Source organism: Saccopteryx leptura, chromosome 3 (genome assembly GCF_036850995.1).
Source record: "Saccopteryx leptura isolate mSacLep1 chromosome 3, mSacLep1_pri_phased_curated, whole genome shotgun sequence".
NCBI lineage: Eukaryota > Metazoa > Chordata > Mammalia > Chiroptera > Emballonuridae > Saccopteryx > Saccopteryx leptura.
The window spans coordinates 264763834-264769156 of record NC_089505.1 but is presented as its reverse complement, the minus strand read 5'-3'; the positions used below and the strand labels follow the sequence as shown (position 1 = coordinate 264769156).

The window sequence follows — 5323 nt, the reverse complement described above, 5'->3', positions numbered from 1 at the left end:
ACTACTAAGTAGTACCAAGCAGATGGACACATACCTACGTAAAGATATTCACATTCTAAATAATTTTGCAATATTCATTTTTATATTAAATTCTGCCACTGACCTTCAGTTTATATCCAGAGGCAGATTAAGGTCAGTTGAGGCCCCAGGCACAGAAGAAAATATTGGGCCCCTTAAAAAAAGAGAGAGAGACAGGGAAAATAAAAATATATGTTAACCATATTTTGAAATAAATAAAAAATATTATGTACTATTAATGTTAAAATTTCACATATGAAACCAAACTTGGTGTCATTAGAAAAAGTGTAAAGTTGGGGTTTTGTGGGGCCCTTCAGAAGTCAGAGCCCAGGGCGCACGCCTGGTGAACCGGCCATTAAATCCGCCTGTAACTCAAGGGAATCAGAATTTCTCTAACTTACTTCTCAGAATATGTCCCTTTCAAGGAGGATTTCATGATGGCTAAGCTTCTAGGGCTCTTTCTTCTTAGCTCCCTCAGTCATCCTGCATACTCCCAGAAAACCTTGATAAAGTTCCCCCCACCTTATTTACACATTCATGTATTCATTTGTATATTTGTCTATGTATTTTTTATTAGCATTTTATTTGAACTCATTGATTGTGTAACTGAAATCCAGTTCCACTATCAGGATAGATATATACTTAAATATGTTTATGGTGCTTTATAAGGTGTAGGTCACTTTTAATACTTTGTCACATTTGATTTTTACAGCAATCCTAGGCAGTAGGTCAGGCAGATATTATTGTCTCCATATTATACATGAGCAAACTGAGCTTAATTAATTTTTCTAAAGTTGCCTTAAGAAGTAAGGAGCAGAAAGTTTGTGGTTTAATCTAAATTCTTATCCAGATACTAAATTTCTTTCTCTCTCTTATACTAACCTTTTTATATTCTTTTCTCCTATTCTTTTCCTTATTCATTTATTCCTTTGTGACACATCTCTGTTATTCCCTCTCTTTATCCACACCATTTACCCCCATCCCATTTTCTTTCCTAGCTCTGTCATTGTTTGTGCTTGTTGCCTATAAGTGGCAGGACACTAACCAATGGCAGCTGGTAACAGGAGTGGCAAGCCAAGGGAAATCGAGTCCTCAGCAGAATTTAATGTCAATGCCAGGCCTTGGAGAAGTCTTGATGTGGCATTGGGAAGCAGATAGACTGTTGGGAATTCAACGCAAACTTTTTAAAGAGCTCAATAAAATTAGCCTGATGTTTAAAATATTATATTAATCCAGGTCCTGGGTTTTTCTAAAGCTAGAGAATCCCTATTTTCCCTGCATGAGAGCCTCATTGTATTCCTTTACATTGTCCTGTGAGGGTATATTGTGCTTTGGATTGCCCTTACAAGTGTTAGAATTAAACTGATGATCATCCATGTGCAGAAAAAGCATGATGGAGCCTTAATTTTCTGCACTAGTTCATCTGTTAATAAGGAATTGATTGCTCTGTCTTTGTCCATTGCAAATTAAGCAACAGTATATCCACTTTACAGGAAATCCACAGCAAGGGGCAACTCCTTAATAAAAAGGGGTGTGAGTAAAGTATAAAACAGCTTACCTAGATGTACAAACAGATTAATCATCCTGCCTTGTATGATTTTCCCTCAACCTCTCACCCAGCTAGGGGTCCACGTTCTCAGGTGGAGACTAATCTAATTTCACTCCCACCAAGGAAAGGCTGTAATCAATCTCCCTGCTTCTGGCTAACTGTTTACCTTACCTTCATTTTACTCAAATGGAACAGTCAAGGAAATCCCTCGTTTCTATTATTCTGAGAAGCTGGACAGCCATGGTTTAATGTAGCCAAGAGGGTCAGATGTACTCCATTTCTGTGGGATTTTCAACACTAAAATGAGATTTAATGAAATTTTTAGTACAAAACTTAAGTGGCTTAATGATTTGTTTATATAATACAGTAGGTAATTGTGGCTGGTTTTACAAGCTGGATTCAAATGTCATGGAATGTCTGATTAGCCTCACATCCTAATAAGGGATGTGACTCAATCATATAATGTTGAAAGGGAAGAGAACACAGAGGGGCTATGGCATGTGTATTTCAGCCTGGCGCATTTCTTACTTCCTTCATTATCATCAATTCATACTTCAAGAATAACAACTTATTTCATCCTTGTGTTTCACTTGCTTGGCAAATGTTTTTTAATTCTAATTTAACTCACAGTTTATTAAGCTCAGGCTTTTATAGACAACTCTTGAAAATGCCTTTCATTGAAACAATATATAATTGAACTTTGTATTCTCACCATTTTTCCAAGTTTTGCGCTCATGTTTAACCCTCTTTCTATTGAGTTTATTGGTGTAACATGGGTTCACAAAATCACACAGGTTTCAAGTGTACAACTCAACAAAATAGCATCCACACACTGCATCATGCCCCAAGCAGTCTCTTTCCGTTCCATTCCCCCACCCTTTCCCATCTCCACCCACCATACCCCCTTCATCCTTGAATACTTTTTCTGTTCTTTTTCTCTGCTTTGCTGTTCACTGCTCCAATTGAAACTCCAAGAGAATGAGTTTTCTCCTTTGTAGCTGTATATGTTCACATGGTCGGCAGACTGAAAGCTGAAGTGCTAGGTGGACTTGGCTATTCAGACGCTGTTCTTATAGGGAGAGGGAGCTTCCCACGAAGGGTAAGCCCATGGAAAGCCAATACTTTCGAAAGCTGAGAGACACTTCACTCTGTGCAATTTAGATCACATTTATCTTTAGCTAAAAGATTGGTTCATGTGTAGAGACAGCTCTTCTGAGAGTGAGTGACAGTTAATGTCAGTAGTTCAGGAAGAGGCCCAGCAAGATAACTTAGAGAAGAAAATTGCACTGCAGTTCAACCTTCACAGAGCAAAAAGTGGCATCTCTTGTACTACGTGTGTCCAGAAAAGAAACAAGCTTAGTTAAGTTTTGTAATAAATCCAATATTTAGGATTTGTGAAATATCATTTACTCAATCAATATGTATTTTTTGAGGATTTGTTCTTTCCCCACACCATCCCTAGTATTTTAAGGATACAGAGAAAGGCATATTGCTTGACTTCAAGACACTTAAATTGATATGCTTAAACAAGATTAAACCAGAGCAGACAAAAGTAAATCATTGAAGTCTGGAATACAATAGAAATTGTCATTTATCAATTAATTCAATACATGATTTGAGCATACTGGTCATGCCAGTCAATGTGCTTTAATTTAATCTTGGATAATATACTCTTATTTGGCTTTCATGAGCATTATATTTTTATTTAAACTTTCATGTGAAATCTGGATCTATATAGATTAAGACTTAGATCAGCTGGAAATGGAAAAGAATGTAAACTAACAATTGTGGGGAACTTAAAAGGAACTTAAAATGTGGTCAATGCACTAATGATCACTTCCCACAGATAACATCATTTAATTATAACAACCTTATAAATTGGCTTATTCTTCCTTTTACTAATAAAAAATATAAAGTTAACACCAAATGTATAAAGAGAAATATTTACAGGGCCAATCTATGTTATCACATTCTTTACACTATGACGAATGGATGAGAAACTGAGAGGCAATAAACTGGTTAAAAGCCAAACAGGTAACTAAACAGCTCATAGATTGGCTTTCTTTGGGTGACATTCTGATCAAAAGGCTCTTTAAAGGGGGCTTGGGATAGAAAGCAGGTATTGTGACTTAGTTCATATAAACTTCATACAGCAATCATGAGAAGTACTTGTAAGCCTTTTGGAAAGGTGGTTTATTGTACCATTGTGTAAAGTGCCCTGTTCTCATCGGAGTTTGTGGATTAACTATGTTTTATATTTAGTAGTGAGATTATTTGAAACATTGGCTCTATCCAAATAGTTTGAAACCACTGGCTGCCCTCCTCGCCATTGTTTCTAATATAGTTATTACATCGTAATTCATTTGTAACCCACAGAATTAAAGGTGTTTAGTTCCAGCTTTCCCTTTATCTCACTTTCACCTATTTAATAAAAGTCTCATTGTAGATGTGTCCTGGAGCCTGCTTCAGGGAATATTTCCTACCTATGCAGTTTTCTACAGAGGAATGTGTTCAGTATTGCAGATTAATTTTCTTCTGCATAACAATAATGAGGTTAGCAGTAAGATTCATCTAAAATTTCTAGGGTGGTTACAGTCTGCCAACTACTTTCATGTATATTTCCCATACGTTACTAAGTCCAAAATAAAAAAGTAATTGTAATTCAAACCAAACACTTCTTTTTTTTTTTTTGCCATCAATAAGAAATTTACTTGTTTTTAAAAAATCCAAATGCTGGCATTGTCCAGAAAAATTTAACAGGTTTATTTATATTGTTATAAAGTTGAACTGCTGAAACTTGTTCACTGAAACATTTTGACTTGCATTAATACTTTATGTCCTCGCATTTATATTAAAAAAATTCACACATAAATGAAAATGGAAAAACTGCCAATACCTGATTTCTGTCCCCTATTTTCAACTTGCAGTCATATACTTAGGTAACTTTTGACCCCATGGAAAAAAAAATATCTAATGTTCAGAACTACCAATAACAGGAAGAAGAGAAATATTTTTTTTAAGAATGAAATGTTTCCCATCATAGTGGATTCTTAAGCACGTTCTCCACGTATGCGGCGTGCGAGCTGGATGTCTTTTGGCATAATTGTTACACGTTTGGCATGGATAGCACACAGGTTGGTGTCTTCAAAAAGGCCAACCAGATAGGCCTCACTTGCCTCCTGCAAAGCACCAATAGCTGCACTCTGGAAGCACAGATCTGTTTTTGAAGTCCTGAGCAATTTCTCGCACCAGGCGCTGGAAGGGAAGTTTGCGAATCAGAAGTTCAGTGGACTTCTGATAACGTCTAATTTCACGAAGTGCCACAGTACCAGGCCTGTAACGATGAGGTTTCTTCACCCCTCTTGCGAGCGGCTTTGGTGGCCAGTTGCTTCCTTGGTGTTTTACCACCGGTCGATTTGCCGGCAGTCTGCTTGGTATGAGCCATGGTATAGAGACCTCTTTACTTACCCCCCTTCTCTTCGGCTGGAGCTCAACGAGCTAGAGGCGGCGCTGGCGTTTGGAGAGCGACGGCGGCACGGTGGCGGCTGCGAACACAAACACTTCTTTTTGAGTTCCTTCTCTGTCACGTATTCATTGTTGGAAGTCATTCACATTACTTATGCAGTCATTCTCAGTTTTTCATGTCAAATAGTTATAATAATAGCTGCCTAAATAAAATACAGAAATAAATAGGATAAAATTTTAAAGTACTTTGTAAAGTCTAGTGTTTTATATTTGTGACTTACTGTGCTTGTC

The 5323-nt window shown here is 37.0% G+C and overlaps 1 pseudogene; it reads right to left on the bottom strand.

The window, feature by feature from the left end:
- Nucleotides 1–4478: 4478 nt before the first annotated feature.
- LOC136397914 (histone H3.3A-like) lies at nucleotides 4479–5031 on the bottom strand (annotated as a pseudogene).
- Nucleotides 5032–5323: the final 292 nt, after the last annotated feature.